The sequence below is a fragment of the Oncorhynchus gorbuscha genome, linkage group LG16 (assembly GCF_021184085.1).
Source record: "Oncorhynchus gorbuscha isolate QuinsamMale2020 ecotype Even-year linkage group LG16, OgorEven_v1.0, whole genome shotgun sequence".
Classification (NCBI taxonomy): domain Eukaryota; kingdom Metazoa; phylum Chordata; class Actinopteri; order Salmoniformes; family Salmonidae; genus Oncorhynchus; species Oncorhynchus gorbuscha.
Genome location: NC_060188.1, coordinates 93,515,799 through 93,535,719, shown reverse-complemented (window position 1 = coordinate 93,535,719; position 19,921 = coordinate 93,515,799). Strand labels below are relative to the sequence as shown.

At 48.7% G+C, this 19,921-nt stretch overlaps 1 protein-coding gene across 3 annotated transcripts in view; it reads right to left on the bottom strand.

Annotated features, from left to right (window-relative positions):
• Positions 1-18,699, bottom strand: part of LOC123999434 (myosin heavy chain, non-muscle-like) — an 80,656-nt gene extending 61,957 nt beyond the window's left edge. Inside the window, exon 1 of one of the 3 annotated variants that reach the window (XM_046305225.1) lies at positions 18,510-18,699. The gene's annotated coding sequence lies outside the window, so the exon portion shown is untranslated. Of the gene's footprint in view, positions 1-1,782; positions 1,831-18,509 lie in introns of those variants that run through there. The other 2 variants (XM_046305227.1, XM_046305226.1) reach the window with 2 other exon arrangements.
• Positions 18,700-19,921: the final 1,222 nt, after the last annotated feature.

Genomic DNA, 19,921 nt, shown 5'->3' with positions numbered 1-19,921 from the left:
CAGTTACAATGCTAGTTACAATGCTAGTTACAATGCTAGTTACAAGGCCAGTTACAATGCTAGTTACAAGGCCAGTTACAATGCTAGTTACAATGCTAGTTACAATGCCAGTTACAATGCCAGTTACAATGCCAGTTACAATGCTAGTTACAATGCCAGTTACAATGCTAGTTACAATGCTAGTTACAAGGCCAGTTACAAGGCCAGTTACAAGGCCAGTAACAAGGCCAGTTACAAGGCCAGTTACAAGGCCAGTAACAAGGCCAGTTACAAGGCCAGTTACAAGGCCAGTTACAAGGCCAGTTACAAGGCCAGTTACAAGGCCAGTTACAAGGCCAGTAACAAGGCCAGTTACAAGGCCAGTTACAAGGCCATTATTTTACATTGATGTTTAGAACAAGATATTGGTTGAACAACAACGGTTGATGCTGCTAGTACAGGAGAGTACCCTCTTCGTAAAAGGGTTCTACGGCTGTCTACGTAGGAGCACCCTTAAAGGGTTCTACATGGAACCCAAAAAGGTTCTACCTGGAACCCAAAAAGTGTACTTCAAAGGGTTATCCTATGGGGACAGCCGAAGAACTCTTTCCGGTTCTAGATAGCACCTTTTTCCCCCTAAGAGCGTAGTATGGACGTTCCCCCTAAGAGCGTAGTATGGACGTTCCCCCTAAGAGCGTAGTATGGACGTTCCCCCTAAGAGCGTAGTATGGACGTTCCCCCTAAGAGCGTAGTATGGACGTTCCCCCTAAGAGCGTAGTATGGACGTTCCCCCTAAGTGCGTAGTATGGACGGCAGGATTGTGTGATCAACAACACATTCCGTGTGGAAGATATGACATTAGTCCTCAACTAAATCCCAAGTTTCCTCCTAAGGCTTCTCAGTAACCACACTAACAACAGCAGCAACAACAACAACAGCAGCAACACCACCACCAACACCACCACTACCAACACCAACACCAAATCCAACAACAACAACAACAACAACCACAACAACAACACCAACAACACCAACAACAACACCAACAACCACAACAACACCAACAACACCAACAACCACAACAACACCAACAACACCAACAACACCAACACCAACACCAAATCCAACAACAACAACACCAACAACAACCACAACAACACCAACAACACCAACAACACCAACAACACCAACAACCACACCAACAACAACCACACCAACACCAACAACCACAACAACACCAACAACCACACCAACACCAACAACCACACCAACAACCACACCAACAACCACAACAACACCAACACCAACAACACCAACAACACCAACAACACCAACAACCACACCAACAACAACACCAACAACACCAACAACCACACCAACAACAACACCAACAACCACACCAACAACAACCACACCAACACCAACAACCACAACAACACCAACAACACCAACAACAACCACAACAACACCAAGAACTACACCACCAACCACACCAACAACCACACCAACACCAACAACCACACCAACAACCACACCAACACCAACACCAACACCAACAACCACAACAACACCAACAACACCAACAACAACAACACCAACAACCACACCAACACCAACAACCACACCAACAACCACACCAACAACCACACCAACAACAACCACACCAACACCAACAACCACAACAACACCAACAACACCAACAATAACCACAACAACACCAAGAACTACACCACCAACGCAGCCAACAGCAACAACACCACCACCACCAACAACGACAGCAACAGCAGCAACATAACATCTCACCTCTAAGAATGCTTCATAGACATACAGTCAGGTCTTCAGTATTAACCGGTCTCTATGAACATACCTAAGATATATCACTGCCACTGTGACGTCTGATTGGGTAGGGTTGGTTAGGGGAGGGAACACCCCACCCTGTAGGGGAATGGACTGGAGTTCTCTGATCTGCCTGAGGTGCTCTGCTCTGTCTATGACTGTGACTCATCTGTGTGGTATTTAGTTAGAGATATTCTGAAACTGCAACCTATTCCCTACATAGTACACTACATTTGATCAGAGCTAATGGGCCCTGGTCTAAAATAGTGCACTTTATAGGGAATAGGGTGCACTTTCAGACCCTAGAGAGTGGCTCCTGAACCCTGACCCTACTCCCTGAGGCTCCTGAACCCTGACCCTACTCCCTACTCTTAGTTTTAAAGGTGCAGTAAAACACAGGGTACACGCTGGCCCTCAAGAGAACACGTCTTTCCCCCCAGTATTCCACGATTGTGACGGCATTGCGACTTAAAAAGCATCTCTGTCAAATCATAGTTGTTACATTTCAGCAGGTATTCTTATGCAGAGCGACTGGGGTTAAGTGCCTTGCTCAAGTGCACGTCAACAGTTTTTTTCACTTAGTCGTCTCGGAGATTTGAACCAACGACCTATTCGGTTACTGGCCCAACGCTCCAACGCTCTCTACTTGCTCTACTGAGCAAGAGAAGAAGGAAGGAAAAACGTGTCTTTCCTCTGGATGAACTCTATGGAACCATGGTAACAGAGTTTAACGAAGCAATGAAGGCATGGGAGATCACAGAATGGAGAGGCATCGCTCAGGTTGATCATTAAACTGGTGCTGCTAGGGAACCACTCCCTCACGCACAGCACAGGACGTCAACCCCTGATAAGAGGCGGCAGGGTAGCCCAGTGGTTAGAGTGTAGAGGTGGCAGGTAGCCTAGTGGTTAGAGTGTAGAGGGGGCAGGTAGCCCAGTGGTTAGAGTGTAGAGGTGGCAGGGTAGCCTAGTGGTTAGAGTGTAGAGGGGGCAGGTAGCCCAGTGGTTAGAGTGTAGAGGTGGCAGGTAGCCTAGTGGTTAGAGGGTAGAGGCAGCAGGTAGCCTAGTGGTTAGAGGGTAGAGGCAGCAGGTAGCCTAGTGGTTAGAATGTAGAGGGGGCAGGTAGCCCAGTGGTTAGAGTGTAGAGGTGGCAGGTAGCCTAGTGGTTAGAGGGTAGAGGCAGCAGGTAGCCTAGTGGTTAGAGGGTAGAGGCAGCAGGTAGCCTAGTGGTTAGAGTGTAGAGGGGGCAGGTAGCCCAGTGGTTAGAGTGTAGAGGTGGCAGGTAGCCTAGTGGTTAGAGGGTAGAGGCAGCAGGTAGCCTAGTGGTTAGAGTGTAGAGGCGGCAGGGTAGCCTAGTGGTTAGAGGGTAGAGGCAGCAGGTAGCCTAGTGGTTAGAGGGTAGAGGCAGCAGGTAGCCTAGTGGTTAGAGTGTAGAGGAGGCAGGTAGCCTAGTGGTTAGAGTGTAGAGGCGGCAGGGTAGCCTAGTGGTTAGAGGGTAGAGGCAGCAGGTAGCCTAGTGGTTAGAGGGTAGAGGCAGCAGGTAGCCTAGTGGTTAGAGTGTAGAGGGGGCAGGTAGCCCAGTGGTTAGAGTGTAGAGGAGGCAGGTAGCCTAGTGGTTAGAGTGTAGAGGGGGCAGGTAGCCCAGTGGTTAGAGTGTAGAGGTGGTAGGTAGCCCAGTGGTTAGAGTGTAGAGGGGGCAGGTAGCCTAGTGGTTAGAGTGTAGAGGAGGCAGGTAGCCTAGTGGTTAGAGTGTAGAGGAGGCAGGTAGTCTAGTGGTTAGAGTGTAGAGGCGGCAGGTAGCCTAGTGGTTAGAGTGTAGAGGGGGCAGGTAGCCCAGTGGTTAGAGTGTAGAGGAGGCAGGGTAGCCTAGTGGTTAGAGTGTAGAGGCGGCAGGGTAGCCTAGTGGTTAGAGTGTAGAGGCGGCAGGGTAGCCTAGTGGTTAGAGTGTAGAGGTGGCAGGTAGCCCAGTGGTTAGAGTGTAGAGGTGGCAGGTAGCCTAGTGGTTAGAGTGTAGAGGTGGCAGGTAGCCTAGTGGTTAGAGTGTAGAGGTGGCAGGTAGCCCAGTGGTTAGAGTGTAGAGGTGGCAGGTAGCCCAGTGGTTAGAGTGTAGAGGTGGCAGGTAGCCCAGTGGTTAGAGTGTAGAGGTGGCAGGTAGCCCAGTGGTTAGAGTGTAGAGGTGGCAGGTAGCCCAGTGGTTAGAGTGTAGAGGTGGCAGGTAGCCCAGTGGTTAGAGTGTAGAGGTGGCAGGTAGCCTAGTGGTTAGAGTGTAGAGGTGGCAGGTAGCCCAGTGGTTAGAGTGTAGAGGTGGCAGGTAGCCTAGTGGTTAGAGTGTAGAGGTGGCAGGTAGCCCAGTGGTTAGAGTGTAGAGGTGGCAGGTAGCCCAGTGGTTAGAGTGTAGAGGTGGCAGGTAGCCCAGTGGTTAGAGTGTAGAGGTGGCAGGTAGCCCAGTGGTTAGAGTGTAGAGGTGGCAGGTAGCCCAGTGGTTAGAGTGTAGAGGTGGAAGGTAGCCTAGTGGTTAGAGTATAGAGGTGGCAGGTAGCCCAGTGGTTAGAGTGTAGAGGTGGCAGGTAGCCCAGTGGTTAGAGTGTAGAGGTGGCAGGTAGCCCAGTGGTTAGAGTGTAGAGGCGGCAGGGTAGCCCAGTGGTTAGAGTGTAGAGGCGGCAGGTAGCCTAGTGGTTAGAGTGTAGAGGTGGCAGGTAGCCCAGTGGTTAGAGTGTAGAGGCGGCAGGGTAGCCTAGTGGTTAGAGGGTAGAGGCAGCAGGTAGCCTAGTGGTTAGAGGGTAGAGGCAGCAGGTAGCCTAGTGGTTAGAGTGTAGAGGAGGCAGGTAGCCTAGTGGTTAGAGTGTAGAGGCGGCAGGGTAGCCTAGTGGTTAGAGGGTAGAGGCAGCAGGTAGCCTAGTGGTTAGAGGGTAGAGGCAGCAGGTAGCCTAGTGGTTAGAGTGTAGAGGCGGCAGGTAGCCTAGTGGTTAGAGTGTAGAGGTGGCAGGTAGCCCAGTGGTTAGAGTGTAGAGGCGGCAGGGTAGCCTAGTGGTTAGAGGGTAGAGGCAGCAGGTAGCCTAGTGGTTAGAGGGTAGAGGCAGCAGGTAGCCTAGTGGTTAGAGTGTAGAGGAGGCAGGTAGCCTAGTGGTTAGAGTGTAGAGGAGGCAGGTAGCCTAGTGGTTAGAGTGTAGAGGCGGCAGGTAGCCTAGTGGTTAGAGTGTAGAGGTGGCAGGTAGCCTAGTGGTTAGAGTGTAGAGGTGGCAGGTAGACTAGTGGTTCGAGTGTTGGACTAGCAACCGGAAGGTTGCAAGTTCAAAACTCCTGAGCTGGCAAGGTACAAATCTGTCGTTCTGCCCCTGAACAGGCAGTTAACCCACTGTTCCTAGGCCGGCGTTGAAAATAAGAATTTGTTCTTAACTGACTTGCCTAGTTAAATAAAGGTAAAAAAATCAAAAATAAAGATTAAACACTTCTACCAACCGATAGCGCACGTCGCTCTCACTTCAGGACTATGGCTATCTATGTGCCGGTATGATAGCTAGAGAGGTTTTAAAAATATATTTTTTGAATAGTATCTTTGAGACTCCAAAAACATGGGTAATGGCATCGTGTCAAACACAGTTCACATCTTCACAATCAGAGGAGAAATCCTCTTCACTGGATCCAATCCAAACGTCCTTTTATGGGAAATCTGGTGTGTTACTGAAATCAGATGAAGGATTTGTTGTTGACTCCATTTGAAGAGCTAATAGTTTAGTTTTATAGTGACTCTTTATAACTGGACAACTATTTATCTTCATTAAAGCCAAACAAACAAACAAACAAACGAAGGGGCAGAAAACAGAAGAGGATCTATCCCCTAACAAGTGCAGACACATGATTACAAAGCCGAGAGCTCATGTTCAGGAGTGTTGCTATTAACGATCCTGCGGAAAGATGACCTCGTCTAGTAAGACAGACACCCTCTAGGTACACAGAGAGACACATGGCAGAGTCTAGACTCTCTAGACAGATCTAGTGCTTTTACTAAGTGTAGACGATGCCAGGTCTCGGGTCTGTGCAGGGTTGGGCACTATCACCTCCTTCCTCTCCTCTATCTCCCCCCATCCTCCACTCCTCCTCCCATCCTCCATAGTGCCCTATGTTCCTCCAGGAAATATGACGATTAAGGGCCCTACGTCCCTCCAGGAACCATGACGATTAAGGGCCATCCGTCCCTCCAGGAACCATGACGATTAAGGGCCCTTATGTCCCTCCAGGAACCATGACGATTAAGGGCCCTTATGTCCCTCCAGGAACCACGACGATTAAGTAAATAGGAAAATAAGTATGTTCAGAGAGTACAAGAAACAATATGAGGGAGGTGTGGTTCAAACTCCTTCTCTACATACCAGCAGACACCCTCATTCTCTACATACCAGCAGACACCCTCATTCTCTACAGACCAGCAGACACCCTCATTCTCTACATACTACATACCAGCAGACACCCTCATTCTCTACATACTACATACCAGCAGACACCCTCATTCTCTACATACTACATACCAGCAGACACCCTCATTCTCTACATACTACATACCAGCAGACACCCTCATTCTCTACATACTACATACCAGCAGACACCCTCATTCTCTACATACTACATACCAGCAGACACCCTCATTCTCTACATACTACATACCAGCAGACACCCTCATTCTCTACATACTACATACCAGCAGACACCCTCATTCTCTACATACTACATACCAGCAGACACCCTCATTCTCTACATACCAGCAGACACCCTCCTTCTCTACATACCAGTCCAGCAGACACCCTCCTTCTCTACATACCAGTCCAGCAGACACCCTCCTTCTCTACATACCAGTCCAGCAGACACCCTCCTTCTCTACATACCAGCAGACACCCTCCTTCTCTACATACCAGCAGACACCCTCCTTCTCTACATACCAGTCCAGCAGACACCCTCCTTCTCTACATACTACATACCAGCAGACACCCTCCTTCTCTACATACTACATACCAGCAGACACCCTCCTTCTCTACATACCAGTCCAGCAGACACCCTCCTTCTCTACATACCAGTCCAGCAGACACCCTCCTTCTCTACATACCAGCAGACACCCTCATTCTCTACATACCAGCAGACACCCTCCTTCTCTACATACCAGTCCAGCAGACACCCTCCTTCTCTACATACCAGTCCAGCAGACACCCTCCTTCTCTACAGACCAGTCCAGTCGACACCCTCCTTCTCTACAGACCAGTCCAGTCGACACCCTCCTTCTCTACAGACCAGTCAACACCCTCATTCTCTACATACCAGTCCAGCAGACACCCTCCTTCTCTACATACCAGTCCAGCAGACACCCTCCTTCTCTACAGACCAGTCAACACCCTCATTCTCTACATACCAGTCAACACCCTCATTCTCTACATACCAGTCCAGCAGACACCCTCCTTCTCTACATACCAGTCCAGCAGACACCCTCCTTCTCTACATACCAGTCCAGCAGACACCCTCATTCTCTACATACCAGTCCAGCAGACACCCTCCTTCTCTACATACCAGTCAACACCCTCCTTCTCTACATACCAGTCCAGCAGACACCCTCCTTCTCTACATACCAGTCAACACCCTCATTCTCTACATACCAGCAGACACCCTCATTCTCTACATACCAGTCCAGCAGACACCCTCCTTCTCTACATACCAGTCAACACCCTCATTCTCTACATACCAGTCCAGCAGACACCCTCCTTCTCTACATACCAGCCCAGCAGACACCCTCATTCTCTACATACCAGTCCAGCAGACACCCTCCTTCTCTACATACCAGTCAACACCCTCATTCTCTACATACCAGTCCAGCAGACACCCTCCTTCTCTACATACCAGCCCAGCAGACACCCTCCTTCTCTGCATACCAGCCCAGCAGACACCCTCCTTCTCTACATACCAGTCAACACGCTCATTCTCTACATACCAGTCCAGCAGACACCCTCCTTCTCTACATACCAGCCCAGTCGACACCCTCCTTCTCTACATACCAGTCCAGCAGACACCCTCATTCTCTACATACCAGTCCAGCAGACACCCTCCTTCTCTACATACCAGTCCAGCAGACACCCTCCTTCTCTACATACCAGTCCAGCAGACACCCTCATTCTCTACATACCAGTCCAGCAGACACCCTCCTTCTCTACATACCAGCCCAGTCGACACCCTCCTTCTCTACATACCAGCCCAGTCGACACCCTCATTCTCTACATACCAGCCCAGTCGACACCCTCATTCTCTACATACCAGCCCAGTCGACACGCTCATTCTCTACATACCAGTCAACACCCTCATTCTCTACATACCAGCCCAGTTGACAGAGAGACGGTTGATGAGTTGTCTATACCGTTATTACCACCCCTATCATCACCATCACATTCCAATGAAGTCTGTAAAATTGGAAAAACTAGTTCTGAAGTGAGTTAAACCTACATACAGTACGTTCAAAGTGTAACAGCAAAACTGAAACCCATCCACTTGTCATGGCCAGAAGCAAGAAAACAAACCTAACACAGGCAGTGTTAGAGATCGTTATGTCACTCCAGGAACCATGACGATTAAGGGCCCTACGTCCCTCCAGGAACCATGACGATTAAGGGCCCTACGTCCCTCCAGGAACCATGACGATTAAGGGCCCTACGTCCCTCCAGGAACCATGACGATTAAGGGCCCTACGTCCCTCCAGGAACCATGACGATTAAGGGCCCTACGTCCCTCCAGGAACCATGACGATTAAGGGCCCTACGTCCCTCCAGGAACCATGACGATTAAGGGCCCTACGTCCCTCCAGGAACCATGACGATTAAGGGCCCTACGTCCCTCCAGGAACCATGACGATTAAGGGCCCTACGTCCCTCCACGAACCATGACGATTAAGGGCCCTACGTCCCTCCACGAACCATGACGATTAAGGGCCCTACGTCCCTCCAGGAACCATGACGATTAAGGGCCCTACGTCCCTCCAGGAACCATGACGATTAAGGGCCCTACGTCCCTCCACGAACCATGACGATTAAGGGCCCTACGTCCCTCCAGGAACCATGACGATTAAGGGCCCTACGTCCCTCCACGAACCATGACGATTAAGGGCCCTACGTCCCTCCACGAACCATGACGATTAAGGGCCCTACGTCCCTCCAGGAACCATGACGATTAAGGGCCCTACGTCCCTCCACGAACCATGACGATTAAGGGCCCTACGTCCCTCCAGGAACCATGACGATTAAGGGCCCTACGTCCCTCCAGGAACCATGACGATTAAGGGCCCTACGTCCCTCCAGGAACCATGACGATTAAGGGCCCTACGTCCCTCCACGAACCATGACGATTAAGGGCCCTACGTCCCTCCAGGAACCATGACGATTAAGGGCCCTACGTCCCTCCACGAACCATGACGATTAAGGGCCCTACGTCCCTCCAGGAACCATGACGATTAAGGGCCCTATATCCCTCCAGGAACCATGACGATTAAGGGCCCTATATCCCTCCAGGAACCATGACGATTAAGGGCCCTACGTCCCTCCAGGAACCATGACGATTAAGGGCCCTACGTCCCTCCAGGAACCATGACGATTAAGGGCCCTACGTCCCTCCACGAACCATGACGATTAAGGGTCCTATGTTCCTCCAGGAACCATGACGATTAAGGGCCCTACGTCCCTCCAGGAACCATGACGATTAAGGGCCCTACGTCCCTCCAGGAACCATAACGATTAAGGGCCCTACGTCCCTCCAGGAACCATAACGATTAAGGGCCCTATGTTCCTCCAGGAACCATGACGATTAAGGGCCCTATGTTCCTCCAGGAACCATGACGATTAAGTAAATAGGAAAATAAGTATGTTCAAAGTGTAGAAGAAACAATATGAGGGAGGTGTGGTTCAAACTCCTTCTCTACATACCAGCAGACACCCTCATTCTCTACAGACCAGCAGACACCCTCATTCTCTACATACCAGCCCAGTCGACACCCTCCTTCTCTACAGACCAGCCCAGTTGACACGCTCATTCTCTACATACCAGCCCAGTTGACAGAGAGACGGTTGATGAGTTGTCTATACCGTTATTACCACCCCTATCATCACCATCACATTCCAATGAAGTCTGTAAAATTGGAAAAACTGGTTCTGAAGTGAGTTAAACCTACATACAGTACGTTCAAAGTGTAACAGCAAAACTGAAACCCATCCACTTGTCATGGCCAGAAGCAAGAAAACAAACCTAACACAGGCAGTGTTAGAGATCGTTATGTCCCTCCAGGAACCATGACGATTAAGGGCCCTACGTCCCTCCAGGAACCATGACGATTAAGGGCCCTACGTCCCTCCAGGAACCATGACGATTAAGGGCCCTACGTCCCTCCAGGAACCATGACGATTAAGGGCCCTACGTCCCTCCAGGAACCATGACGATTAAGGGCCCTATATCCCTCCAGGAACCATGACGATTAAGGGCCCTACGTCCCTCCAGGAACCATGACGATTAAGGGCCCTATATCCCTCCAGGAACCATGACGATTAAGGGCCCTACGTCCCTCCAGGAACCATGACGATTAAGGGCCCTATGTCCCTCCAGGAACCATGACGATTAAGGGCCCTACGTCCCTCCAGGAACCATGACGATTAAGGGCCCTACGTCCCTCCAGGAACCATGACGATTAAGGGCCCTACGTCCCTCCAGGAACCATAACAATTAAGGGCCCTACGTCCCTCCAGGAACCATAACGATTAAGGGCCCTATGTTCCTCCAGGAACCATGACGATTAAGGGCCCTATGTTCCTCCAGGAACCATGACGATTAAGTAAATAGGAAAATAAGTATGTTCAAAGTGTAGAAGAAACAATATGAGGGAGGTGTGGTTCAAACTCCTTCTCTACATACCAGCAGACACCCTCATTCTCTACAGACCAGCAGACACCCTCCTTCTCTACATACCAGCCCAGCAGACACCCTCCTTCTCTACATACCAGCCCAGCAGACACCCTCCTTCTCTACATACCAGCCCAGCAGACACCCTCCTTCTCTACATACCAGCCCAGCAGACACCCTCCTTCTCTACATACCAGCCCAGCAGACACCCTCCTTCTCTACATACCAGCCCAGCAGACACCCTCCTTCTCTACATACCAGCCCAGCAGACACCCTCCTTCTCTACATACCAGCCCAGCAGACACCCTCCTTCTCTACATACCAGCCCAGCAGACACCCTCCTTCTCTACATACCAGCCCAGCAGACACCCTCCTTCTCTACATACCAGCCCAGCAGACACCCTCCTTCTCTACATACCAGCCCAGCAGACACCCTCCTTCTCTACAGACCAGCCCAGTCGACACCCTCCTTCTCTACAGACTAGCCCAGTCGACACCCTCCTTCTCTACAGACTAGCCCAGTCGACACCCTCCTTCTCTACAGACTAGCCCAGTCGACACCCTCCTTCTCTACATACCAGCCCAGTCCACACCCTCCTTCTCTAGACCAACCCAGCAGACACACTCATTCTCTACATACCAGCCCAGCAGACACCCTCATTCTCTACATACCAGCCCAGTTGACACGCTCATTCTCTACATACCAGCCCAGCAGACACCCTCATTCTCTACATACCAGTCCAGCAGACACCCTCCTTCTCTACATACCAGCCCAGTCGACACCCTCATTCTCTACATACCAGTCAACACCCTCATTCTCTACATACCAGCCCAGTTGACAGAGAGACGGTTGATGAGTTGTCTATACCGTTATTACCACCCCTATCATCACCATCACATTCCAATGAAGTCTGTAAAATTGGAAAAACTGGTTCTGAAGTGAGTTAAACCTACATACAGTACGTTCAAAGTGTAACAGCAAAACTGAAACCCATCCACTTGTCATGGCCAGAAGCAAGAAAACAAACCTAACACAGGCAGTGTTAGAGATCGTTATGTCCCTCCAGGAACCATGACGATTAAGGGCCCTACGTCCCTCCAGGAACCATGACGATTAAGGGCCCTACGTCCCTCCAGGAACCATGACGATTAAGGGCCCTACGTCCCTCCAGGAACCATGACGATTAAGGGCCCTACGTCCCTCCAGGAACCATGACGATTAAGGGCCCTACGTCCCTCCAGGAACCATGACGATTAAGGGCCCTACGTCCCTCCAGGAACCATGACGATTAAGGGCCCTATGTCCCTCCAGGAACCATGACGATTAAGGGCCCTACGTCCCTCCAGGAACCATGACGATTAAGGGCCCTACGTCCCTCCAGGAACCATGACGATTAAGGGCCCTACGTCCCTCCAGGAACCATGACGATTAAGGGCCCTATGTCCCTCCAGGAACCATGACGATTAAGGGCCCTACGTCCCTCCAGGAACCATGACGATTAAGGGCCCTACGTCCCTCCAGGAACCATGACGATTAAGGGCCCTACGTCCCTCCAGGAACCATAACAATTAAGGGCCCTACGTCCCTCCAGGAACCATAACGATTAAGGGCCCTATGTTCCTCCAGGAACCATGACGATTAAGGGCCCTATGTTCCTCCAGGAACCATGACGATTAAGTAAATAGGAAAATAAGTATGTTCAAAGTGTAGAAGAAACAATATGAGGGAGGTGTGGTTCAAACTCCTTCTCTACATACCAGCAGACACCCTCATTCTCTACAGACCAGCAGACACCCTCCTTCTCTACATACCAGCCCAGCAGACACCCTCCTTCTCTACATACCAGCCCAGCAGACACCCTCCTTCTCTACATACCAGCCCAGCAGACACCCTCCTTCTCTACATACCAGCCCAGCAGACACCCTCCTTCTCTACATACCAGCGCAGCAGACACCCTCCTTCTCTACATACCAGCGCAGCAGACACCCTCCTTCTCTACATACCAGCCCAGCAGACACCCTCCTTCTCTACATACCAGCCCAGCAGACACCCTCCTTCTCTACATACCAGCCCAGCAGACACCCTCCTTCTCTACATACCAGCCCAGCAGACACCCTCCTTCTCTACATACCAGCCCAGCAGACACCCTCCTTCTCTACATACCAGCCCAGCAGACACCCTCCTTCTCTACATACCAGCCCAGTCGACACCCTCCTTCTCTACATACCAGCCCAGCAGACACCCTCCTTCTCTACATACCAGCCCAGCACACACTCCTTCTCTACAGACCAGCAGACACCCTAATTCTCTACATACTAGCAGATACCCTCATTCTCTACATACCAGCAGACACCCTCATTCTCTACATACCAGCAGACACCCTCATTCTCTACATACCAGCCCAGCAGACACCCTCCTTCTCTACATACCAGCCCAGCAGACACCCTCATTCTCTACAGAAACACAGAGACTGCCAAAAATAGTTTTTATTCAATGAATTGTGTCCACCCGCACGAGGGTGAAAGTAGTGCACATTATAGGGAATAGGGTGGCATTTGGAACATAGAATACACACTAGAGGTCGACCGATTAATCGGAACGGCCGATTAATTAGGGACGATTTCAAGTTTTCATAACAATCGGAAATCGGTATTTTTGGATGCCGATTTTGCCTATTTAACCAGGCAAGTCAGTTAAGAACACATTCTTATTTTCAATGACGGCCTGGCAACGGTGGGTTAACTGCCTTGTACAGGGGCAGAACGACAGATTTTTACCTTGTCAGCTCGGGGATTCAATCTTGCAACCTTACGGTTAACTAGTCCAACGCTCTAACCACCTGATTACATTGCACTCCACGAGGAGCCTGCCTGTTACGCGAATGCAGTAAGCCAAGGTAAGTTGCTAGCTAGCATTAAACTTAATCAATCATAATCACTACATGGTTGATGATATTACTAGTTCATCCAGCGTGTCCTGCGTTGCATATAATAATAATAATAATAATATATGCTATTTAGCAGGCGCTTTTATCCAAAGCGACTTACAGTCATGTGTGCATACATTCTACGTGGGTGGTCCCGGGAAAACCCACTAACTGGCATCGATGCGTTGCTCGTTGCTCCAACGTGTCCCTAACCATAAACATCAATGCCTTTCTTAAAATCAATACACAGAAGTGGATATATTTTTAAACCTGCATATTTAGCTAAAAGAAATCCAGGTTAGCAGGCAATATTAACCAGGTGAAATTGTGTCACTTCTCTTGCGTCCATTTTGCACACAGAGTCAGGGGATATGTATGTTATGTATGTATTATATAAAGTTAAAACAAAAGAGTTCATTGTTCATTCAAGGACTGTTATTGTACACTTATACCCACAGGAGGTTGGTGGGCACGTTAATTGGGGAGGAGGGGCTCGTGGTAACGGCTGGAGCGGAATCCGTGGTAACGGCATCAGACACGTGGTTGCCATGGTTTCATTACTATGATCCTTCCTCCCCTCAGCAGCCCCCACTGACTTAAACATGGAAATCCTCTGAACAAGGTGAGATTTATGTTTGTGGTTTTATTTTTCAAACGCTGACATCAGTGCACTTTATGTAAATGAATAGACACCTGACTGACGGGAGAACAAAGGGATCCTTGTTTCCCCGGTTGTTCCGTTTTGACAAACACAACGTTTCTAGGGTTAAATATAGGAGTCCTACCAGGAGTCCTACCAGGAGTTCTACCAGGAGTACTACCAGGAGTACTACCAGGAGTACTACCAGGAGTTCTACCAGGAGTCCTACCAGGAGTACTACCAGGAGTTCTACCAGGAGTTCTACCAGGAGTTCTACCAGGAGTCCTACCAGGAGTCCTACCAGGAGTTCTACCAGGAGTTCTACCAGGAGTCCTACCAGGAGTTCTACCAGGAGTTCTACCAGGAGTCCTACCAGGAGTCCTACCAGGAGTCCTACCAGGAGTCCTACCAGGAGTCCTACCAGGAGTTCTACCAGGAGTCCTACCAGGAGTCCTACCAGGAGTTCTACCAGGAGTCCTACCAGGAGTACTACCAGGAGTCCTACCAGGAGTACTACCAGGAGTTCTACCAGGAGTTCTACCAGGAGTCCTACCAGCTCTCAGTCTCACGTCAAAATTAGATGTTTATCCATGTTTCTAAACGTTATATTTCAGAGTTTTTCCAAACGTCAACTTTTGAAGTGTTTATTAAAGGTCAAATTCAGGCATTAAATCCAAATTCTTAAGGTTAGGCATTAACTCTAAATGGTTAAGGTAAGGGGTTAACAAAAACATCAACAACACCTTTCTATTGCTGTGTGTGAATAGTTGAATCATCTAAACCTTGAATAATCACATAAATCTGATCACATAAATCTGATCACATCAATCTGATCACATCAATCGGATCACATCAATCAGATCACATCAATCGGATCACATAAATCGGATCACATCAATCGGATCACATCAATCTGATCTATGGTAATGTAGGGTCGGTATAGGGAGGGAGGCGGGTGTTAGCTGTATGAAAACTAAACACACAGGTTTAGATGACAGGGTGGGCTGCTGTGTGAATGGACCCGGATTACGGTCCGACTAACCTGCTCGCCACAAGAGTAACCACCGCGCCACCCGGGAGGTCCGACTAAACTACTCTCCACAGGAGTAACCACCGTGCCACCCGGGAGGCCTGACTAAACTGCTCTCCACAGGAGTAACCACCGCGCCACCCGGGAGGCCTGACTAAACTGCTCTCCACAGGAGTAACCACCGCGCCACCCGGGAGGCCTGACTAAACTGCTCTCCACAGGAGTAACCACCGCGCCACCCGGGAGGCCTGACTAAACTGCTCTCCACAGGAGTAACCACCGCGCCACCCGGGAGGCCTGACTAAACGGTTTTAACTCACTAACAGAATTTATAAAAAACCACTAAATTCCTTCTTCAGGAATCAACACAACCTTAAAACAAATATTCTCACCATACGCTGTATCTCACCATTAGCTCTGAAAACAACAGCACGGGGTTTTAGATTACCATAGGTGCTCCTGAAATACTGTTTACAGCCACTAGGATCTCCAAGCTGTTACTGATGTGGCCACTAGGATCTCCAAGCTGTTACTGATGTGGCCCTGGGATCTCCAAGCTGTTACTGATGTGGGCCTGGGATCTCCAAGCGGTTACTGATGTGGCCACTAGGATCTCCAAGCGGTTACTGATGTGGCCACTAGGATCTCCAAGCAGTTACTGATGTGGCCACTAGGATCTCCAAGCGGTTACTGATGTGGTCACTAGGATCTCCAAGCGGTTACTGATGTGGCCACTAGGATCTCCAAGCGGTTACTGATGTGGCCACTAGGATCTCCAAGCGGTTACTGATGTGGCCACTAGGATCTCCAAGCGGTTACTGATGTGGCCACTAGGATCTCCAAGCGGTTACTGATGTGGCCACTAGGATCTCCAAGATGTTACTGATGTGGCCCTGTACAGACCTACAGTAGCCTGTTCTGCTCAATGTACTCCAACATGCCTTTTACTGACACACACTGAAGGTATGTATTTTACAACCACCAATTACCTTCTCAACTAAATAACAATGACCAAGGGACCACTCCCTTCCACCTAGTACCTGTTAACAACATTTCAAGGAATGAGTGAATGGACACACTGGTAGAGCAACAAGTTTAGCAGCAGGAGCTCTCTGAGAAACAAGTCCTAATCCAGATCTACTGGTCGGTCTACTTCCTTCCTGTGTTGTGTGAAAGAAAAAAAATGCAACAAAATTAAGACAGACAGACAGAGACAGACAGACAGACGGACAGACGGACAGACAGACAGACAGACAGACAGACGGACAGACGGACGGACGGACAGACGGAAGGCTGTTGTCCCTCCCGAAGACTGGCAGCTTCCACCCAGACACTACTGCATGCCTTTCACTGTCTGTTACAAAACTGAGAAGACACTGTACCTCTCTTTGAAGGGGAACATCTCCAGGACTACGGTATTATGTATTATATGTATGAAACACTGTAGGAAAGACATGAAGGCAGGTAGACTAGTGGTTAGAGTGTAGAGGTGGCAGGTAGCCTAGTGGTTAGAGTGTAGAGGCAGCAGGTAACCTAGTGGTTAGAGTGTAGAGGAGGCAGGTAACCTAGTGAATAGAGTGTAGAGGCGGCAGGGTAGCCTAGTGGTTAGAGAGTAGAGGCGGCGTTGGGCCAGTAACGAAAAAGTTGCTGGATTGAATCCCTGAGCTGACAAGGTAAAAATGTGTCGTTCTGCCCCTGAACAAGGCAGTTAACCCACTGTTCCCAGGTAGCCGGTCATTGTTAATAAGAGTCATTGTTAATAAGAATTTGTCCTTAACAGACTTGCCTAGTGAAATAGATATAATAACATACAAAGTTTCACAGAATTATATCATGTGTAATAGTAGTAATAGTTAACCATATTTTGTATCAAAATGTGACCTATTTGGCTATACTGCACATACAGAATTGCCTGTGTTAGCCAAGCAGCACTGTGTTAGCCAAGCAACACTGTGTTAGCCAAGCAACACTGTGTTAGCCAAGCAGCACTGTGTTAGCCAATCAGCACTGTGTTAGCCAAGCAGCACTGTGTTAGCCAAGCAGCACTGTGTTAGCCAAGCAGCACTGTGTTGGCCAAGCAGCACTGTGTTAGCCAATCAGCACTGTGTTGGCCAATCAGCACTGTGTTAGCCAATCAGCACTGTGTTAGCCAATCAGCACTGTGTTAGCCAATCAGCACTGTGTTAGCCAATCAGCACTGTGTTAGCCAATCAGCACTATGTTGGCCAATCAGCACTGTGTTAGCCAAGCAGCACTGTGTTAGCCAAGCAGCACTGTGTTAGCCAAGCAGCACCGTGTTAGCCAATCAGCACTGTGTTAGCCAATCAGCACTATGTTAGCCAATCAGCAATGTGTTAGCCAATCAGCACTATGTTAACCAAGCAGCACTGTGTTAGCCAATCAGCACTATGTTAACCAAGCAGCAATGTGTTAGCCAATCAGCACTATGTTGGCCAATCAGCACTGTGTTAGCCAATCAGCACTATGTTAACCAAGCAGCACTGTGTTAGCCAATCAGCACTATGTTAACCAAGCAGCAATGTGTTAGCCAATCAGCACTATGTTGGCCAATCAGCACTGTGTTAGCCAATCAGCACTATGTTAACCAAGCAGCACTGTGTTAGCCAATCAGTGCCTTTAAATGTGTATTGTCAGATTATCTTTATTTTAGCTAGTCTATTCGTCGAGGTATTGTGTTATCACTGAGTGCAGAGTACAAGCTATCTAAGGACAAACATGATAACATGAACATAATGTATCGACCCTGGGTTTATAAGAGCGGATATCGACTGCTGCTCGAGCATGCTTTTGCAGCACAGTCGATAACGCGCTCGATTTCGGGCTAGAAGGTCGAGGGTTCGAGACCTGCTCCCTGCCTGTTTCATTACGATAATAATAACCAGGACCTTCCACACAACATGATCGGCTAAAGTTCATTATGTGACGCTTAAGGTTGTACTTATTAAACAAATGAGCTTGTGTCGAAGGCTGGCGTCAAGGTAAAAGTTGTCATTATACATTTCAGATGTCTGGAATGTCAAAACATCAGTTCTTGTTATAAACTGGTAAAATCATATTCATATCACATATTTGTAATAACAGCAGGTTGCATGTGGTGCGGAAATATAAGCGGAAACCGGTTTAAATAATAGACCACTGCGGTCAGAAGAATGGGTTCGTGACATACCTTTTCGTTTACGGTGACAGCGCGCGCGCTCTCAGGTTGAGAATGAAATGGTAATCCTCGCGCTGCTTCGGGATCAAGTTTGACTTGTGGGTGTTACCGGCAGAAGCGTGCAAGAGGAGGAAGGCGTTCTCTAAACACACCTGACGCACACGGGAGAGAATAGACTGTTATGCTTCATATGGAACGTGTTCATATTGTGATGTGTACTGTAGGTTTAGGCGATGGTGATGTTAGTGTCAAGCATGTCGACATAAAAAAATATGATTCAGCATCCCACTGAATTCCCCTTGAGGTATTTGGGGAAGTTACTGTGCCCTTCTCAAGGCCTCCCTCCCACAGATTTTTTTTTTTTTGTGTTTCTCAAAACCATGTTTGGAAATCTGGCTAGTCTCACAGTAATGAGTTATTCCAGGAATGTAAGTATTACTGACGTACCGATTTACTTGGATCGTAGTTGTTGTTGTTGTTGTTTAAATTCACAGGATTCTCCAATAGTACATTATAAGGAATACACATACACTGGTGCGAAGTAATTAAGTAAAAATAATACAATATATAATTTAATATAAGGAATTTGAAACCATTTATCACATTTACTTTTCATATATAAGTATATTTTAGCAATTAGATTTACTTTTGATACTTAAGTATATTTTCAAACCAAATACTTTTAGACTCAACTAGTATTTTACTGGGTGACTTTCACTTTTACTTCAGTCATTTTCAATTAATGTATCTTTACTTTTACTCAAGTATGACAATACTTTTCCCATCACTGGACATATGTTGTTTTAGCATTCTCTGTCTCTACAGTACAGTGCTGGTTTCCATTTGTCACTGGCACTTAGAATACAATAGACGACGTGACAGTCACACCCAGTCTTTACTAGGTAGGAATACAGATCTCCCTGTAGGCAACAGACAGCGGCTATTGGTCCTTGTGCTACAGGACTCCCTGTAGACAGCAGCTATTGGTCCTTGTGCTACAGGACTCCCTGTAGACAGCAGCTATTGGTCCTTGTGCTACAGGACTCCCTGTAGACAGCAGCTATTGGTCCTTCTACTACAGAACTCCCTGTAGACAGCGGCTATTGGTCCTTGTGCTACAGAACTCCCTGTAGACAGCAGCTATTGGTCCTTGTGCTACAGAACTCCCTGTAGACAGCAGTATTGGTCCTTGTGCTACAGAACTCCCTGTAGACAGCAGCTATTGGTCCTTGTGCTACAGAACTCCCTGTAGACAGCAGCTATTGGTCCTTGTGCTACAGAACTCCCTGTAGACAGCAGCTATTGGTCCTTGTGCTACAGAACTCCCTGTAGACAGCAGCTATTGGTCCTTGTGCTACAGAACTCCCTGTAGACAGCAGCTATTGGTCCTTGTGCTACAGAACTCCCTGTAGACAGCAGCTATT